This window comes from Macaca nemestrina, chromosome 9 (assembly GCF_043159975.1).
Source record: "Macaca nemestrina isolate mMacNem1 chromosome 9, mMacNem.hap1, whole genome shotgun sequence".
Classification (NCBI taxonomy): domain Eukaryota; kingdom Metazoa; phylum Chordata; class Mammalia; order Primates; family Cercopithecidae; genus Macaca; species Macaca nemestrina.
Window position 1 is genome coordinate 140,382,759 of NC_092133.1, and position 21,418 is coordinate 140,404,176.

A 21,418-nucleotide genomic window follows, 5' to 3' on the forward strand; every position below is an offset into this window, starting at 1 on the left:
CCATGGAACATCTGTGAATAGAGCTGGACTAGCTGTCTGAACTCAGCACTAGCTATAGACTTAAGTTGATAAAGAACTTGTATATATATTTATACACACACACATATATATACACATGTGTATATACACCCACATATATACACATAGACATATATTCAGAGGGAAAGTTAGGGCAGCAGGAACACTGTCCAGACAGATCTGGGATCATGGAAAGAAAACTGTTTTCTGGCCCCTTGATTTTTAATATGTGTCTTTTTTTTTTAACTTGTGTTTTACGTTCAAGAACACATGTGCAGTTTGGTTATATAGGTAAATTGCATGTCAGAGGGGTTTGCTGTACAGCTTATTTCATCACCCAGGTAATCAGTACCCAATCAGCAGTTTTCTCTACTCTCCCTCCTCCCACCTCCACTCTCAAGTGGACTCTGATGTCTGTTGTTTCCTTCCCCGAGTCTCTGTGTACTCAGTATCCAGCTCCCACTTATAATTGAGAACGTGTGGTTATTTGGTTTTCTGTTCCTGTGTTAGTTTGCTTAGGATGAAGGCCTCCAGCTCCACCCATGTCACTGCAAAGGATATCATGTTGTTTTTTTTAATGGCTGCATAGTATTCCCTGGTGTTTATGAAACATTTAATCTTTGCCTGGATTCCAAAAGACTTCTGAGTAAACTAAAGCCTTCCCCAGCCCCTCACCAACCACATCTCCTCAATTCAGAATAGAGACATAAAGCTCTTATTTCTGCAGCTGCCAGGAGAAAATAGTTTAGGATCTAAAACCAGCGTGGAAGTTGTCTATATCTAATAACACTGTGGAGCAAATAAATTCATTGCTTAATTAGGGGTACCTCTGGTAACTTCTTTATCTTTATCAAAGTTTCACTGGAAAACTACACTGCTTCAAAGCTGATCATGATGGAGATTATTTTGATATATGTTAATGCCTCCATGAGCAAATGCTATGGGCAGTTTTAAGATGTTCCAAATTAAATCATCACAGCCATACTCCTATAACAGTATTTATGGATCATAAACTATATGATTTATCTGCAGCATCAGGTATCTATATGATACCTGATTTATCACAGTACTAATTTCTTTACATATATTATCTCATTTGGATCTCTCAACACCTTTAAATATATAGGCACTAATACCATTCTCAATTAATTGACGAAGCATTTGAGGCTTATATAGGTAACTTGCCTTGAAATAAGAAACTACATTCTTAACCAACTGGTTAAACTTCACCATTCAATTTTTACGGTCAATAATGTAAACTTGGGGCTGAAATGACCCAATTATTTGCAATTCTTTGCATGAGGGTTATAGTGACAAACACTTGCCTTCGGTTTCACAGTGGCAAGTCTATGCAAACCTGCCCCCCGAAGTCCAAGGAGGCTGAGAGGTCAAAGAAAGAGGCTGGCAAATCCAGACTCTTAAAAAGAAACATTTAACAGCGTCTTACCAACAGAAGTCACATCTGTGTCTTTAGGCAAGAGAATGGATCCCCGCCATTAGCTACAGACCCAGAGCTCATGTACCAGGGAAAGGGTGGTTCAGAGGAGACATGCAGGACAACTGAAGTATGATAACATCACAGTTGTTTGACCTACGGGCAGGATTTACGCTAAGTGCCTGCTCTAACACAAGGAACAATCGATACACTGGAAATCTTGGCGGCCTTCCTGGAACTGGGGTTCATCAAAGCCAATGTGGAAGATTAGCTTCCAAGATAGAGTCTCTGGGCCTTACTCGTGCTGCCTGCAGCATTCTAGCACCTACCTCCACATAAAAGCGAGAGGTGGTTCCCATTCATATTGGAGTCTTGGAGGGATCCATACGTTTCATGCGGGGATGTCAGTCATGGCTGGCTGATATGCTTATACGACATTACTGAGACCATAACTTTACAGTCTTTGTTCTTTCAATGTATCTCAAGACCTGATTCTGAGAAATAATACTGCTGGGGAATTGCATAAATGATATGCATTTCATTCTTCCGTTCTTCACTGCAAAAAAGAAACAAACTGTGAATTCGGACTTCATCTTTCTGGCCCCAGATGGAGGAGCTTGTACTGACTTGTCATTAGTGTTGGACCTCTTGACTTACATAGAGGGATGCATTTCGACATGACACAGAAAGGTTTCCCAGGACGGGCAATCAGAGGAGGTTTGTCATCTGCTCGTCACCCAGTATCTTCCTTATTAATAATACTCAAGAGGAAATTTTGTCTGAATACTTCACAACTGGTGGTGGGGATTAGGGGAGGTAAAAACAACAGAAAAGAAAGTTTCATTCAAAAATGTAACCTGTATTTTTCAATGTTATCTTCCTTTTTATTGATACATCATAATGGTACCTATTTATGGGGAATCTGTGATATTTCGATACACACATACAATGTGTAATGGTCAGATAGGGTAATTAGGATGTCCATCACTGCAAACATTTGTCATTTTTTGTCATTATGTTTCAGTGCTTTCTTCCATTTTACTGATACAAAACAATGATACATATTTATGGGGAACCTGTGATATTTCAATACACACTTACAATATGTAATGGTCAAATAGGGTAATTAGGATATCTATTACTGCAAACATTTGTCATTTCTTTGTATTGAGAGCACTTCTGTATTAGTCTGTTTTCATGCTGCTGATAAAGACTTACCTGAGACTGGATAATTTATAAGGAGAAAGAGGTTTAATGGACTCAGAGTTCCACGTAGTTGAGGAGGCCTCACAATCAGGGTGGAAAGCGAAAGGCATGTCTTACATGGTGGCAGACCAGAGAGAATTGAAAACCAAGTGAAAGGGGTTTCCCCTGAAAAAACCATCAGATCTCGTGAGACTTGTTCACTACCACGAGAACAGTGTGGGGGAAACCACTCCCATGATTCAATTATCTCCCACTGGGTCCCTTCTACAACACATGGCAATTATGAAAGCTATAATTCCAGATGAGATTTGGGTGGGGACACAGTCAAACCATATCATCTTCAAATCTCTTCTAGCTATTTTGAAATATACAATACATTATTGCTAACTATAGTTATCCGACTGTGCCATCAAACACTAGAACCTATTTCTTCATCTAACTGTATGTACCCATTAACCAACCTCTCCTTCTCTGTCCACCCTTCCCAGCCTTCGGTTACCATCATCTATGCTCTGCCTTCATGAAATTCACTTCTGTAGATTCCACGTATGAGTGAGAACATGCATGACCTGTCTTTCTGAGCCTGGCTTATTCCACTTAACATATGTCCTTCAGTTCCATCCTCATTACTGCAAATGACAAGATTCCCTTCTTTTTACGGCTGAATAGTATTCCACTGTGTCTACGCACCACATTTTCTTTCTCCAGTCATCTGTTGATGGACACTTAGGTTGATTCCACATCTTAGCTATTGTGAATAGTGCTGTGATAAAATAAATATTTCTCAAAAGGAGACATACACATGGCCAATAAGAATATATTTAAAATGTTCAACATCACTAATCATCAGATACAAATCAAAACCACAATGAGCTATCATCTCACCCCAGTTACAACAGCTATTTTCAAAAGGACAAAACAATCAATGCTGGCAAAGATGCCAAGAAAAGAAAACTCTTGTACACTGTTGACAGAAATGTAAGCTGGAATAGCCACTGTGAAAAACAGTATAGGGGTTCCTCAAGAAACCAAAAGTAGAATTCTGATCCAGCAATCCCACTTCTGAGTATGCACCCCAAGGAAAGAAAATCAGTGTGCCAAAGAAACACCTGCACCCCATGTTTATTGCAGCACTGATCACAACTGCCAAGATGTGGAATTAACATATACTTTTGTGAATAGTTGAATTATCTAAATGCTTCATTGTTCTTTTTCTTCTAGCCATGTGCCAGCAACTTAAATTTATCAGTGATGGAGAATACCTGGCATTCATTTCTGCATGAGTGCCCTTTTAGTTGCTGTGTATTCTTGTACCTTGATTTTTTTTTTCTGTTTTTCTACATGAGTGTTGACTGCACAGTTCCCTGATTGTCTCAAAGTACATGTTCTATATTGCCTCAAGTAGTACTGGTGATGAACACACTTTGGTCCTAGTCAGCCACTGGAACTGATTGACTGCAAAGTCCTGATGCCTCTTCTCTCAGCCCAGGGCAGATGGATGTGCTATGTGGAGCCCGTGCAAAACAGAAACATGGAGCTGGTGGGGCAAGAGTCAACCTCCCTCCTAAGGCCTGCAGCCTCCACCAGGGCAGAGAGCAAGTTTCTCTCAGCTCCTGCTCTCAGGGGGCGACCTGGCAATGAGGAGAGCTTGGCAGCAGCAGGCATTGGACGGGGACCTCCTGGCTATTCTCCTAGCTCTGCCAGCACCCGCCATAAGGTACTCAGATCATGCAACTTCCCTGTGTCTCCACCTCTGCATCTTTAAAATTGGGCTAATAAGAGCACTTTTCTCATAGACTTATAAAGAGAATTAATAAGAAAAATGATAAAATAATGCTTGGCTCAGAATGTGCACTCCATGAACGTCAGCTGCTACCACCTAAGAAGGGTGCGGACCCCCCGCTGCATCCACGCCAGTTCCCATTGTCTCACCCTGGATTGGCGACACCCATCTTAAGTCACAATTGAGAATTCAAGCAAGTCACGCTGAAATCTGCCAGAATAAAGGTCCATCTTCACAGAACAAGCCTGTTTACATTTGAACCCACAGTTTTTCGGTCACATCCAGACTTCAAGGAGGGAAGAGGGGTCCACCGCGGGCTTCCTGTAGCGAGCATGGGGGCCATGTCTGGGCCCCCTGTGGCGTTCTGTCACCATAGACCATGACCTTCAAACAACACAGTCACTTCTCACAGTGCTAGAGGTCAGAAGTCCCAGATCAAGGTGCTGGCAGATCTGGTATCCGGTGAGTATCTGTTTCCTTCGTCATAGATGGCAGCTTCTCACTGTGTCCCCACATGGTGGAAGGAGTGAGGGAGCTCTCCATGATCTCTTTCAAAAGGGCGTGAATCCCATTCATGGGGGTCCACCTTTATGAGTTCATCATCTCCTAAAGCCCCCAACTCCTAACACCATCACTTTGGGGGTGAGAATTTCAGCATGTGAATTAGGGGGAGACTCAAACATTGACACCACAAACAGGCAAAGAGGCTGCAGCTGCCAGTGAGGCCACGGTATCTCCCTCCTGACAGCTGCTGGGATGGGACCCAGCAGGTTCTGGAGGATCAGGAGGTCCACCTGGGACAAGAGCTGATTGGTTAGTAGGGGAGCTGGAAAAGCAACAGACACCTCCCTTAGTCGCCTTCCCTGGGGCCCGACTCCTGTGTGACACCCCCTGACCACCGCCACCCTGTTCTGTCTAACTCAGTCTGAGCTGTCAGGCCACAGCAAAGGCATCACTCCAGGACAGCAAAGCCCCTGTCTCCCTCCCTTCCAACTCCTCAGACTTCACCCTGGTAACACATTTGTTTAAACATACATTTTTACCCCTTGTAAAAAGATCTAGGAGACATGAGGTCAGCCCAGCAGTTTAGGTATCCCAAAGAAACTGCTCTCAGAGCTAAAGTAAGAAGCAGTGTGTGTCTTTAGCGCAAATAAAGAGTTGGAACAAGATAAAAGGCAGTGATCCTTCACCGGCCAATCTCCAGGTGGATCTCAGGAATCCTATGTGATGTGTGACATCACCTGGGAAAGCCCCGCTGTTGCCATGGAGATGCACATCCCAGGCCTCGGGAAGCTGCCCCACCTCTCCGCCCGCCTTCTTCCAGACTGGTCATGGCAGGCTGGCTCCGATCTGGGTCCCAGACAGAGGGGATTGGTTTGCCTTTTTTCTTTTCTTTTCTTTTCTTTTTTTCTTTTCTTTGCTTTGTAAACTGCAGTGACTGTGTGTGTTTGTATGTGTGTGTGTGTGTGTATATATATGTGCGTGTATATATATATAGAGAGAGAGAGAGAGAAGCAGAGTGCCCCATGATGCAAGGTGCCCACCTGGACACATACGCTGTGGGCAGACAATAAACCCTTATGAGGTTCTGGAGTGGCAGCAGCATGGCCTCCTGCCCGCCTGGCTGGCTGGAGCCTCCCCCTCGCAGGTGCGGTAGGGTTGAAACATCAGAAATGCCGAGAAACATCTCCTTGCAGCCTGATTAGGGACACCTGTGATCCATGACGTCTGCTACTCCACTGCTGAAAAAAAGAAAAAGGCCCTGAGTGCCTCCTCTGCTGTGGTTTCTCTCCTATTTAAGTAAAATTGGAAACTTTTTTAAAAAGAAAGCACAGTCATTTAATTAGTGCAGGCTGTCTTTTCTGGTTTTCTGAGAAGGGCATTCTCACACACATTCGTCTATCTTAAACCCTTTCAACATTCTGCATGCTCTTCCTAATTCCAGAGAGACAGAATTTTTATTTCCTTCGATAGCAGGGATACCTACAATGGAATTTATGCCTCGATTAACAGCTTGACCAAGGGTTTACAAGTGGTTGAATGTCGTAAAAATGAAGAATTCGAAGCAACGCAAAGAGAGAAAGTGAACCTCCCATAGACACCTGCTCTCTGCAAATAATGGACTCCTTCCCTTTCTTAAGGGGTCTTACGCTACCTGTTTCTATGTTCTTTGCTGGTTCCCATGACAGAAATACACACATTTCAGACAAGATTAAAATACAAAATCCCAACCATAGCCTCATCTTTGCACACACTCTCATTTCCTGTTGGTACCAGCACTTTTCTATTTCGGTGCTGGGTGTGGCTCACTAACCTACAGCAGCTTCCTCATTTGCACCTGACGTCTTCCCAAACAGCATTTAAGGGACGGAGCACAGCCCAGAAGGCAGAAGCGAAGGACAACTGCCAAGCCCCAAGTGGGAGCAGGGGTCTGGGAAGGAAGACACTCATGGTAAAGGTAAAACCAAAGAAATCACACGCCTAGGAAATAACAGATTCTTCTGCATAAAATAGACTTGTGAGAAACTAATTGCTACAGATTTTATCTCGCCCAAAATAAACCGCAGGGAGGATATCATGAGCATACTGTAACGCATAAAATCTTGACACTTGTGATAAAATACTCAAAATACACCCTGGAAGGTTGGAGCTTGTCTTCAGTGTTGGGTTCTGTAAATTATTTCAAACAGCTCGCCATATTTGTGGTATCACATTGAACCGGGTGTGAGAGGCAGGGAAGAAACAAAGTAGACACGGCTCTTCCTTGGAGATGTCTATCCCAGAAGGCGGTTTCCGAACAGCCCAGGAGAGAGGAAAGCTCTATTTCAGGGATGCAGACATGTTGGCCAGGACCGCAGAAGGAGGTGGCCAAAGAACCCCCTTCTCAGAGGCAGGGACTTGGAATCTCTGCCCCGTGGCCTCTGGGAGAGTGGAGGCTGCTCTCGGGCAATTATCCCAAATGATTGTTTATCACTCCCAGTTCCGAGAAGGCCTGGAAAGATTACATTCCAAAGACTTGATCACTGAAAATGCCCGGGTGGAAGCTGTAATTACGGCTTTCTCAGAGCCTACAGCATCTCCCCTGGGATTATTTGCATAAAGTCGTTGCCTGTGGCAATTCCTGAACGCAGCAGTGCCCTCACTCTCATCCTACAGGCCATGGAGAGGGCTGCCTAGGCGAGTGTTTCAGCATAAACTTGTGCTCAGCAACCTCCGTGTAGCTGCCTCTTTATAAAACTAAACATGCGGTGGAGTTTCTGTGTCCCTCAAGCCCTGCAGTTAATTATAGGCTATCTGGAGTCATCAGGTGTTCCCATGGAGGATGGAGGGAGGCGACTTTACAACCAGCAGGTTTCCATCAGAAGGTGACAGCAGTGACAGTGGAGGTGACAGTGGAGGTGACAGTGGAGGTGACAATGGAGGTGACAGTGAAGCTCAAACTGGACTGGCACTCCCTTACTAGAAACCAGAGGGAGAGGAAACCAGAGGCAGTGCAGGGTGAATTTCAAATAGCCCGGGGCTGGAGCCGGAATGGGAACCCCAGCTCCACGTCATCAGGGCCAAATCAAATAACGAGCTACCATCAGTGGACAACACGCTATCGGGATAAAGTACATGAAACCATAGAACCTTCAGTAACAGGGCATGAAGGAACAAACAGAAAAATAAGGTCACAAGGGCACAGAAGGAATGCATTGCTCAGTGGCCCCAACAGAGAAAGTGGAACCACGTTAGATATTTCCATAAAACTCAGTCTGCACGCTCCACCCCATCATGGAAGTCACAGGGGCTACCCTTGAAGAGGCTCTGTACATCGGACAGAGGGTAAGCAACTGGGAAAGAACTGGATGCGGGGGCTTGGTGGGGACAACGTCCCCCTTCTACTCACAGCGGTGAGGGTAGGGAGGAGAACCCTGCGGTGAGATCCTAATAGGCAGAGGCCACGCTTCCTGGTGCCTTCCCGAGGAGGAGTTCAGGAGCTTTCTCTCACTTCTCTTCTCTGAACAATGCTATGCCTGTCATGCTGCAGCTCCCTGTTCAAACCATATGCACATGCATACATGCCTATACACACGTAGGTGGACACATGCAGTCATACACATACAGGCAGGTGTACACGTCCATGCATGCCTGTACACACATGTATGTGTACACAGATATGTACACATACAGACAAGTACACACATGCACGCACATGTTCTCTCGCAGACATGCACATATGCACACATATGTACATACACATGCAAGCATGCACACACACATAGGTGTGCACATGCATGCACACATTGTACACATGTACACTCATACAGATGTGTGCACACATACATGCACATGTTAACACACATATAGACATGTACATTCTTGCACACATACCTACATACACATAAAGACTTACACATGTGTACATGCATATACATATATGCAAACATAGGCACAGGCACATGTACTATACAGGCATCCACGTACACATGTGTACACATGCCACACGGGCATGTAGACATATACACACAGAACATTCAAATTGACTTTTTTTTGAGAGAGGGTCTTGCTCTGTCACCCAGGCTGGAGCACAGTGACATGATCATGGCTCACTGCTCCTCAACCTTCTGGGCTCAAGCAATCCTCCACCTCAGCCTCCCGAGTAGCTGGGACCACAGGCCGGCACCACTACATCTGCCTAATTTTTTCAAATTTTAGTAGAGATGAGATCTTAACCTGGGTCTCACTATGATGCCTGGGCTAGTCTTAAACTCCTGTGCTCCAGTGATCCTCCTGCCTTGGCCTCCCAAAGTGCTGGGATTATAGGTGTGAGCCACCATGTCCAGCTGACTTATTCTTTATATTAACTTTACTTACACTACTAATTATTTGCTTAAACGTCAGTCTGCCTCCTGATTTCCGGTCTTATAGGCAAGGATTGATGACCTAACACCCATCATAAATGACCCATGAAAACTCTGAGCTGCTAGATTCACCTTGACTTTTATCTTCAGCCACTTTGCCATGGGAGCCTCTTAGATGACCCCAGAGGATCTCAAACAAATGCTTCCCAAGAATGCACTCCGATAAAGTACAGAATGCCACTGTTTCCCAGGCAAGGACTGACACCAGTGTGTGTCCAGCTATGCACCGGAAAGTAACAATGCAATCTTCCACACTTTCATTGGTCATAGTGCACGATTTCTTTAAAAGGAAAGACCTAAAACACTCAGACTTAGCCTCCAAGGGAGCATCACCTGGGAAAAGTTTTCTTCCCTCTCCTGACTGTGGCACAGAACGAAAACTCTCCAATGTGCATGGGGACCCTTTAACAAGGTTTCCGTGACATCACTCTTTCTTCCTGTGCCTGCTGATTCACGGCAGGCTTTTCAGGTTTCTTTGGCTCAGTGGTCCAACTACAAACTTTATGCAGAAACAGTGGCAGGTTACAACAGGTTGCAGAAGCACACAGGCAAGACATGAGCACATTTTTTTCTGACGGATGTTTTGTGGCGACTAAGAAGCAGCTCCCAAGTGTGCAAGTTCTCTGCCTGTCTCAGGACCACAGGTTGTGCCTCAGCCGCTGTCACAGCAGCATCTGCAGCCCTCACCACAGGCCCATGGGAACTTTGCAGGGCAAGTGGCCGCGTCCGCTGGCTCTCCTGTTCCGTGTACCGCTGCCCTCCTCTACACACAGGGAGGTGGCAGATCACTTTTCCTCTTTCCCATCCTTGTGAGATGAGAAAGTTTTCCTTGATACTGTCTCCTGTCAAATTCTACGGAATGGGCTGATGCATGCCTTCCAAGGAAGACAGATCAAGTATCAAGGTAGCTCACCCCAGACCACCACTGAATTTCCAGCATTTCTACCCCAAACCTACTCTTTTGGGGATCTAACAAGCACCCCCAATGAATTTTCACATTTTTCCCCAATTCCATTGTTACAAATGTTTTCATCTATTCATTTAACTTTTTATGCATCGACCACTATTAAAAACAAAACTTTGCTCTGCCCCATAAATTTGCATGCTGAAGCCCTCAGCCCCCACGACCTCAGAATGTGACTGTATTTTCAGACTGGACGTTTTAAAACGTGACTAAGTTAAAATGGTTATTTTAGGATGAACCCTAATCCTATATGACACTGGTGTCCTTAGAAGAAGAGGACATTTGGATACGCACAGACACGCAGAGGGATGACCCCGTGAGGACACAGTGAAAGATCACATCTAGAAGCCATGAGAGAGGCCTCGGGAGAAACCGACCCTGCCCACGCCTTGATCTCGACTTCCAGCCTCCAGAGCTGTGAGAAAATAGATTTCCGGGTTTCACCTGCCCGGTGTGTAGCACTTGTTATGGCAGCCTGACTAGAATCATACAAGCACTCCAGGTGTCCCCGGCATCCTTACAGGTGAAGGAGACATGTCGGTGAATGAACACCAGGCAATGCCCTCTTGTCTTATGTTCTGGTGGAAAATGCGCATACAACTTGCTGAAGATCGTAATTGAACGAGTGAGTGAGTGTATACATGAATTAATACATAAACTTTTTCCAGAGTTCACAAAAATTTAAACTTGAAGTGCAAGTATTTAGATGGTTTGTTTTCTAATTCAATATATGCCAGAGGATAAGAAATAATGAAAGTATTTTCTTCCTGTCTTCTACATGTTTCTTTTTCAACCCACAATATTCATGACTGAGACCTTGAAAATGATCGGGGCTTCCCTTCATCAATGACTTGTAGAAAGGCAATGACCTTGTAGATCTTATTAGAGGCAGTGCAGCCCAAGGGTTACTTATGACATGGCCGTAATTCCCCATGTCTGCTGCTGATACTGTGGACGAGAACAGAGGTTCTCAGCCTTGGTTCCGCATAGAAGGCAGCCAGGGAGCTGTGAAATGCTGATGCCTGGGTCCTGCCCCCAAAGAGTCTGACGTGGCAGATCTGGAGTGAGGCCTGGGCATCAGAGATGTTTAAACTTCCCCCAGCCCACCCCAGGTGGTTCTAAGGCTCAGTCAAGACCAAGAGCTTCTGCTTTGGAACATGCTGAGTGAGGTTCCGGCATTCCCAGCCCACTCCAGCTTCCCAGCAGGACTCAAAGCCGCCTGCCTTGTCCATCATCTTGAATGCTCGAGCTTTGCTGAGGGTCAGGCTGCTGGGTGTGGATAGCAATCCGATGCAATCCAAGAAGCCTCTACTAAGAGCCTGTGGTGATGGACAGTTCATGCAGGAATACTTATGTATAAAGTACCTCCCCAAACTCAAGGTGTTTACAGTTTTTGGGGGCATGGAGGAGGCTCAGGGGCAAGCAGGGGGTTGAAGCAGACAGGGAGAGAAAACATACCCATAAAGCATGAGACAGTTTGGATTATGTCTTCCGAGGGAGAACGGAAGTCACAGGGAACCCGCTGTGAGTCAGCAGGTTCACCTGAAGCCATCTGTTTTTACCACAGTGCTGTACTCTTACTGTTCTTATCCCCACCTCATAGGCTAGTAAACGAAGGCCATGTCACTTTCCCAGAGCCACATGGCCAAGGAGGGCAGAGTTGCCCTTGACCTTGGGTCTGAGTCGCCTCAAAGCCTCACTCTTTCAATCATAAGACTTGGTCAATTATAGCCAGTTCTAGAAGCCTCCAAAGAACAACATCGAACACAAAGGATACGTCCATGCAAGCGCATGTGCCTGTCTCTGTGGCCCATTCCTTCTAACGATTTACCCACAAAGCTTTCCGAACAGCCTCAGCACAGACTGAGCCCCAACAGGCTGGAGGCAGACGTCATCTCCTGCCTTCCGGGATGTGCTGTGATCCTGAGGGTCCTGTTAAAGTGATCAGGAACCTCCTCAACACGATGCTCCAGGTTCTGCTCAGCGTGACTTTATCTCTTGTTCTGCAGGCACCTTTGGGTGCCGCACTCAATCCTCTTTTACTTGTCTCTCCAATCTAGTTCCTCACAGGGAGGCCTGTGATGGATTCATTCAAGACCTTGCCCCCATGGCCTGGAGGCTGTGCTAATTCCTCCACTCCCCCTCCAGCCCCTCCCAGATGATAGACTCATCCACAACAGCCACAAATGTGAGTGTGATGCCCCCTCAGTTGGCCTTTTGATGGTGTTTCGTTACACTCTCCATAAAGCCCCAAGTACTCAACAGCTCACATCCGTCCCCACAATGACATAAATCTTCACCTTCCCTCCAGGGTCTTAGTTCTACAGGTTCTCAGTCCTCTCCACTCTGGGGAACTGGCTCAGCTCGAGCTTGGACTAGATATCCTCACTCTTTCCTATCTCTGGACCTTCACAGTTTCGGGGGGGTACTAGGTCATTGGGCCCAACACTTTATTGACTCAAGTAATTCCTAAAAGCCCATTTCTCAGGAGAGCCTTCTTGGATGTGCGCAAAAGACACAGTGCGTTCCACACACATAGGATCCTTCCACATAGGATCCCCAGCTCGCTCTCCTGCGGGGGAGCTGCTCACCACAGGCTGCAGACGCACGGTGGTGGATTCCATATACACACTCGTTTCTGTGTTTACTTGTCCGCATGAGCTGTACATCAGCATGGCCCTGCCTGAGATTGTAATACTTAGAGCATGCATTCATCCCCTTGCTCCTCACCAAGATTCACATGCTTGGTGCAAAGCTGGATTATCAGGGGGCGGCCCGGCAGGCAGCAGAATTGCACTCTCACTGTTCAGAGGAGAGACACTGATGGAAAGACTCTTTACAGACTTTGGGGCAGAGCGAAGGGTCTCAGAAGGGGTGCTGAGGCCACTTGAGCCCAGCAATAGCAGGAAGGCTGGGGTGAGCAAGGAAGGAAATGGAGCTGCCAGCACTCGGTGGGACACGGAGCCACAGAGAAGCAGCCACCCGGCAGTGGCCGCTAACACCCTGGATGGACACAGGGGCTGCCCGTGCATTAATGCTCTGAGAGCAAAGAGAAAATACCACATCCTTCCTCTTCTCCGTCCTCCTGTCTCCGGCCAGTGACTTCCATTGGCCACCCCCACAGGAAGACAGCCAGCCAGGGAGCTGGTTAGTACCATCCTTTAGGGTCAGTCTCCCAGGACAAGATCAGGACTTCAATCATGGAGAATGGGTGAGAGGCCGGGGACGGAGTGGGAAAAACCCAACACCTGTTGATTCTCAGTATAACCAGCTGGCAGAAGGTTGGGCCCTGGGGAAAGGAATCATCAGATGTTGAGCTTGCTCAGCTGTAACCTTGACTTAGGAAAAGTTCCTTTTGGAATATCAGCTCCAGGGAGACTGGCTGCTGTCGTGTTACTCAAGGATGAACCCCCATCAATTCCAGCAATGCCTGGCACAGCTTACGGGCTTCATTAGTGAATTAATTAATTAAACATTTAACATGTCTTTGAGTTAAAAAAAGAAAGTGTTGGGTATTTTGTGAGGGCTTCTGAAAGAACAGTAGTTTGTCCACGTTTTCCCGCTTCCATGGGGGCGGAAGTCACCCTGGATGAGTGCAATTTATGAAGGCCATGCCTCCAACTGCATGAGGAACATGAGGCTACCAGGCTGCCTCTGAGACTAGGAGCTAAATCCTCTTCTCTGGGTCTGTATCTTTTCTCACCTCTACATCCTCTTTCCCAGAAGTATAAATTATGATGCTCATTGAATGCTCCCAGCCTCCTCCAAATCCAGAAGTTTAGAATCATTTGATTTTAAGAAATGTTTTTCAAGGTGAGCAAATTCACATCGTCAATGCATGTTGGTTTTAGCCTTCAGATCCGGTCACAGCATTTCTGATTCAACCTTGTGCCTCCCTCCCACGTCAAGCCTTTGAAATATTATTTTACAAAATAGTTGCTGTTGGACATAAATAGAATTTCTCTCCTGCTCTATTCTGTGTGGCTTACTCGTATATCTACTGTGTCCCTTACCACCACTTCCTCATTCTACCTGATGAAATCTATGCTACGGGAAGACAGGTATTTTTGACTCCTTTGTTTAATAATGTATCTCAAAGAACCAGAACAGCAGCTGACTCATAGAAGTGAGCAATAAAAATGTGTTACACAAGGGAAAGGTTTCAGTGTTGACGCCACTTGAGACATTGCCCTAAATGCAGTGGGTGTTACTGTGAGAAATCATAGCCTCCACCTTTGAAACACTTGTAGTCTAGCACAGCAGAGAGGAGCAGGGACTTTACTCTGAATTATCCTCTAGCTCCTACAAGAAAAAAGAGGTGAGAGAAACATCAGAAGAGGAGAGAAAATAAATTACAAAGAGTTACCATATTATCCTGTAGGTATTGGGCATTTGAACTCTCTTCCTGTGAAATATACATGCATCATTGTTATTTTGTAATATGTTCACATCCATTTATAAAAGTAAAGATTTCCATTATATTTATGTATCACTCTGTTACATATATTGTCAGTACGTTTTTTTCTGATTCATCATGGATCTTTGTTTTCCATGTCAACTGCCATAAATGTTTATTAATGAACTCATAAATAATCATATCTGTCAACATTGTTTTAGAATGAGAGAAAATATAAACAGAGAAATGTGCCCCTTGGAGGGGGGGGGAAGAAAAGGAGAAAGAAAAGAAGGCTCTGCAGTGTATGTGTGATGCTTCCAAATCCCCACGAACTGAGCTGCTCACCAGCCGTCCCAAAGTGCCTGTCATGGGGCCCTGTGGTCACCAGAGGGTCTGTGTGGGGTAAATCCTACTGTGAACCTGGGCTCACTCTCGCTGCGGCTCCTATCAGCCCTATTCTACCCCTGTCTCTGCTACTGCTATTGCTGTTTTCTATGCCTGAACCCTCTTCTTCTCTTCTATCTCCTGTTTGCCTGACAAACTCCTACTCATTCCTCAATGCCCACTCACCCATCCTTTTTGCTCATTGATCTTTTAAGAACTTTCTACTACTATGGTTGATAAGAACAATAGCTTACACTTCCCGAGGACTTGCTACATGCCAGTACGTGGAATGAATAAATGTCTTTATGCATTTCTCTACACTAAGTCCTCGGAGTACGGAAACCACAGCACAAAGAAGTGAAGTGACCAATTCAGCCCAAGTACACTTTGTCATTTCTCTCATGTATCTTTTTACGCATTAACTTTTGAGGGAAAGAACCGTATTGCTCATTTCCTTGTATCTTCAGATCCCTGTACAAGCTGAATGCTTACAGGATGTATAATAAATATTCCTTGAAGAGCTGGGTAATTACTCTCTTGAACTCCTGGGTATCTCATCCCCACTACTCCCCCATCTCCAAGGTACCTGTTAAATTATTTTATGCCAAGGTTAAAATAGTAAAGGTTTTGGCATTTGAAAAGAGGGTCGAATACAAAATGTAGTGCTTAGCCTAAGGTAAGTGGTGGAATTTTAGGTCAGCACCACCCTGGGGGCTGCTTTCTGGAATTCTTCAAGTGACACAGCTGAGGGGATTATTTAAAGGTGCTGCGGTTTGGAGGCTTGAGAGTGCAGCGGGGCCCTCCTGCTGGCGGGAGCTGCTTCCTTCCGCCTTGGCCCCCACACCCCACAGCATCCTAGGCTATGTTTATCAAAGCAGACAACACACAGCTTCCAGTACAGCTGCTACAGGAATGGAAAGCGAAATGATTCCAAGCGTGGAAGGAGAATGGATCCTGAGAAATATGGCAACCACGTGGGAGAGTCTTTCGGTCCTCACCGCAGACACCATGGGTGATACACAAAGGAATCTGACGTGTAATAGAACAGTCAAGACAGCAGCAGCAGCCGCAGCAACCAAAACAGCAATAATAAAAGTCAGCACATACAGTAGTCACTTTTGCAAGGTGTCGCTCTCAGTTCTTAACAGGTGTCAATTCACCGAGCCTTCCAACAGCCTTATGTGGTAGATACTCATTCTCATCTTATGGAGGAAGAAATTGAGAAAAATAAAGACTATGTGACTTGCTGAATGTCATACAGCTAGTAGCAAAAGATGAAAAGCGTAAAAAGGACCCTCCCACCATCATACGCCAAACACAAGAATAAAATACTGGAAATAAAAGGAATAACTTAAGCACAGAAGATTGGCATTTACACATAATTTAGAAATGGAATACAGAATAATATATCTTTCGATATTGGCATTTATCAGAGTTAGTGACTCAGGAAGCATAAATAGAATAGGGGCAGTAACCTCGTCTTGAGTTAAGGTTTTAATACTTTATTCATGGTGGATGTTTTTGCATTCGTTTTGACTTTAAAGTTGCATTAAGATATTATCTGTCTTGATTACTGACTTGTTTGGCAACCCTTTAAGTGATGTTTAAGGCATATGTGCCCAGCCTGTGCCCAGAATGGACACAGTTGGATGGACGTGAAAGCCTCCAGAGCCCAGAGTATGAGGAACAGCGTTCCCGTGTGGGCAGCAGGTTCACAGAAGACAGAACAAGATGCCTGAAGGAGAAAGGGCGGGACTGGAGTCGCAGGAAAAGACCGCTTGGATTCCTGCCTCAACTGCTTCCAATTCCAATTTTTTGTTTTTTTTTTTCTTTACAGCTGGGGGTGGAGGAAATAAAAATGCTATATGAAGCTGAAAATTCTCTTGGGTCAGAAATTAAACATAAAAAAATTAGTCCAAGAGGAAGAATTTAATAGTTTTGTAAAACTGAGTTTTACTGTTAAGAATATTCCAACTGGCCACCAGTACTAAATAAAAACTTTTTTTTCCTCACCGGTTGATTCTCAGATTATTTGAGAAGAACTTTCAGTTTGATAAACTGAGGTTTGTAGAACAGGCGTCTCTCTGTATTTTAGGTGGGGTGTGCACATTCACACTCATGTAGACACCTCAGACTGTACCTTCAAAATACTTACCTAAATGACGATGACCCCAGTGTTAAAAACTAAATCGCTTAGGAACCCAAACTTTGCTTCTCCTAAAATTTTGTCTTAAAATTCTAATTGTTTTGTTGTCAACGCTCACGGTGTTTAATAATAGAGGTAACGCATGCTTCCTAAATAGAATTTGTAAAAAGCAGAAAACGTGGGTGATGTTTGTCTGGTTTTTCTTTTGTCTATTCTGTGGTCAGTTAATAAGATGGTTGTCATAGCAGCAGTTAGTTTTCTTGCTTGACAAAGAAAGGGCTAAATGAATATTTCTAAAAGTTGCCAGAGAGTGCTAAAAACACTTCAGTCCCAATTAAAATAGTTACACTATACTCTCTATAGGTTAAAAATACTGAGACTTCCATTTCTCACGTATACGGTAAAATGTTATTTATATCAGACAATCTCCAGTTATCGCTGAATCTTCCTGATTCTACAAAACAAGAGTCAACCTACTCCAGGGTGGTACAAAATATTTACTTTCAGAAGGTAACACACAGCAAGTGGGGGAACCCGTGTGCTGGGGACAGTGGACAGAGCTCAGTGAAGAAAGCTGGACCGAAGGGCCGGGCGCGGTGGCTCACGCCTGTAATCCCAGCACTTTGGGAGGCCGAGGCGGGCGGATCACAAGGTCAGGAGATCGAGACCACGGTGAAACCCCGTCTCTACTAAAAATACAAAAAATTAGCCGGGCGCGGTTGTGGGCCCCTGTAGTCCCAGCTACTCGGGAGGCTGAGGCAGGAGAATGGCGGGAACCCGGGAGGCGGAGCTTGCAGTGAGCCGAGATCGCGCCACTGCACTCCAGCCTGGGCGACAGAGCGAGACTCCGTCTCAAAAAAAAAAAAAAAAAAAAAAAGAAAGCTGGACCGAAGCTGGGGAGGGGCAGACTGCAGGGGACTCTCACCCCAAGGGCCCACCTGCAGGTCTGCGCACCTTTAATATCTGGGAGGGAAATAAATAAATTCTCTGATTTTCTTTTTTTTTTCTTGAGATGGAGTCTCACTCTGTCACCCAGCCTGGAGTGCTCACTGCAACCTCTGCCTCCCAAAATCAAGCGATCGTCTCACCTCAGCCTTTTAAGTATCAGGGACTACAGGTACTTGCCACAACACCTGGCTAATTTTTTTTTTTTTTTTTTTTTTTTTTTTTTGAGATGAGGTTTCACCATGTTGGCCAGGCTGGTCTTGAACTCCAGAACTCAACTGATCCACCCGCCTTGACCTCGCAAAGTGCTGGCATTACAGGCATGAGTCACCTCACCTGATTATTGCTTTTGTTTTTTCTTTTTCAAAGGAGACATATAAAATGTATATATTCAGGTATTTGGAGATTTTTCCTTCTGGTTAGGATATAAAACATCATAGAGAGAGACATACGTAGCCTAACAGTGAGGAATAATCAGATCATCTCTAACATGATAGGCTCCTATAGCCTGTGGGAATGCTGAGGATCCAGAAGAACCTAAATGGGTCACAGTCTAGAAGGTAAGGAGCCTGCCCCAAAGGAGAAGACGCAAGCTGCTTCCCACGCCTGGTGGAGTGAGTAGGAGGTGAGGAGGTGGGAAGCCCCCACAGGATTTCTTACAAGCCCTGGTGGCCGGTGGCCACCTTGATGGACTGGAATCCCAGGCAATGCCGGCTTATCTACCAGTCGGGGTTTCACCACAAGCCGGGGTGTCACCCGCAGAGGGACGAGCACACTCCATGCACACAATGACCTGGGGACCCTCAAGACATCGTGCCGTGCAAAAGAAAGTCGATGTAAAGAACACCAGGAGTGGCTGCTTTGAGGGCAACTGCTAAGGGGCCCAGAGAACCTTGTGCTGTGGTCTGCAGGGATGCCCACGCCCAGGATGGCCACACAGTGTTGTGGTGTGTGTAACCAACACCTTAGCAAGAACAAAGCATTTGGACATCCTGCCCAAAGGAAGTTGATCATGTATGAGTGCATGCATATATTTCAAGTTATTTAAAAATAATTCATTAACCTGCTTTTGAAATTGTATTATTTTATAACTTTTATGTTCATTTTTTGCTCTTACTAGAGTAAAAGAAGATAGAAGCTTTAATTTACAGGAATTCCTCTTTTTTTCTTTGTAAAACTTGCGTAACAGCTAAGGTTTGGATGGCGGATCTATATTTTCCAGGTGTACTATTAAGATTTCACATTCTATTGAGATCTCTATTTCGCCATCTAGCACAAGTTTCTAAATTCATTGTTTTCTTTACCTTTTCATTTCTACCTTTGCCTCAGCAGCCTACATTTAAACTCAGCGTCAGCCTCCTCCCATAGACATGAGCCTGGTGAAGAGGAGAGCTAAGGACTATCAAATAAGTTATCCATTAAGAAATCCCAATGTGTTTGTATTCAAACTTGAGCTTCATAACTTTGAGTCACTAAGAAATGCAGTGATTTAATGAGAAGCAAGCCAGTTAAGGAAGTAAGCTGTTGAAGAGGGTTGAGTAAACATCTTAAGCAATGTGGCAGAGAATCAGAACATGGAGATTCCTAAGTCCTAAGACTCTGAATTTGAATTTCACGTGGGAAGGGCTTTGCCAGAGAGATTTTTAAAATTCAGGATGTCGTTTCAATTAAATTACAATTCTGAATTAGGCATAAATCAACCCGGTCGGTTTTGGTTTCATTTTTAGCACAAAGAGCCTATCACCTCTTACATTTCGTTCAAAGCTAATTAAATATGGATTTATGGCTCCTGGTACCTCGAATACGGGAGGACTTCCCGAACCTGCTGGCCCTGTGGGAAGGGAACTCTTTTGTGCATAGTAACTGAATGTCAGACGCTTGCCACCACACTCTGCTTCAAGGAGCTAGATGTATTTTCTAGATGTATAAACAAGTCTCATAAAACTCTCATTGTTTTCCATGCCTAGTAACAGTGTGAATTCACCACAGACTGAAACTCTGTTTGCCGCCAACAGGATTCCAGCACAATGGGTCCTGTTCTCACTCGCCAGGCCTCCCTTTCTTGACATTCTTGTTCTACCAAGCGTAAGCACAGTGAGCACACATGCCATTTCCTTATTCAGACCATCCTTCCCCCTCGCTGTCCCCAGCAAAAATGTGCTGTTGAGGATTTTCAGTGACGGTGAAGGGTTAGTAAATCTGCTTGGGCCAAGTGTATGGATGGCCTCGAAAACCCAAACACCGATTTAGTCTCGTCATGACTGCTGTGTCCTCTCTGGAGGGACCCGCTGCCCTTAGCTCAGGATTTCACACTTGCAGGTTGGAGAGAAGAAATGCCCCAAACAGAGATGCCCAGTGACTTCTGTCCACATCAAAGATAAGCCACAGCTTTAGGCAGAAAATTGTTCTCCTAGGAGTGGTGGGTCCAAGGCTATGAGAAAAAAATGCTACTTTTCAATGACAAATGGATGTTAAATGCGGTAAATTACTGTAGCACAAAATGTTGCTGTGTCTCTTGGGAGGGACATGGCGGCTTTGATATCCACAGAAGGATGGTCTGTGCAGATGCAGGCCGGGGTCAGCTCCTGACCTCCTCACACCTCACTACAGTTTCAAGAGACGGCGGGGAGCCTAGCCGCTGAGATACTTTTGGATTCAAAAAAAAGTGACCAAGAAAGTAACCAAAAAAGTTTTGATCAGCAAAGAGAGACTTTGTTGAAAATCCATTTGAAGAGGGGGAAGTCGCAGCATGGGACGTCCGATGTAGCATGAATAACAGAGAGAATAGAGGAGGAAGTGCTGGGAGAAATCTGGACTCTTCCCAAGAAAGGGTTTCTATAGAGGGGGCCCGGCTTCTCTCTGTCGGAGGCCTCTCGGGACAGCGTCAGGGAGTTAAGAAAGGGCTTCTATAGAGGGGCCGTGCTTCTCTCAGGCCTCTCAGGACAGCGTCAGGGTGTTTTGAAGTCGGTCCTAAGATACGAGATTGTCAAAAAGGCATGTGTCAATTATTCTGTGGTTTTTGACTACACACACACACACACACACACACACACACACACACGCACACACAGAAACTCCGAAAATATTTTATGGTGTTTCTTAGTAAAAAATAAATTAGAAAATCCCCCCCCACCTTTTTTTTTTTTGGAGACAGAGCGTGTTGCCCAGGCTAGAGTGCGGTGGTGCGATCTCGGCTCACTGCAACCTCCGCCTCCCAGGTTCAAGTGATTCTTCTGC

The 21,418-nt window shown here is 45.2% G+C and overlaps 2 long non-coding RNA genes across 23 annotated transcripts in view; one reads left to right on the forward strand and one right to left on the reverse strand.

Moving 5' to 3' along the window:
- The window catches only part of LOC139356432 (uncharacterized), a 30,220-nt gene extending 10,953 nt beyond the window's left edge, over nt 1-19,267 (forward strand). For 10 of the 22 annotated variants that reach the window (XR_011608369.1, XR_011608374.1, XR_011608353.1 and 7 more), the window contains 3 exons: nt 3,881-4,376; nt 4,456-4,904; nt 6,417-6,586. This is a non-coding gene — a long non-coding RNA (uncharacterized lncRNA). Of the gene's footprint in view, nt 1-3,880; nt 4,377-4,455; nt 4,905-6,416; nt 6,587-6,799; nt 7,737-16,688; nt 16,951-18,248; nt 18,354-18,678 lie in introns of those variants that run through there. The other 12 variants (XR_011608363.1, XR_011608367.1, XR_011608370.1 and 9 more) reach the window with 7 other exon arrangements.
- The window catches only part of LOC139356433 (uncharacterized), a 152,910-nt gene that overhangs the window by 20,212 nt on the left and 111,280 nt on the right, over nt 1-21,418 (reverse strand). The gene's annotated exons all lie outside the window — the stretch shown is intronic.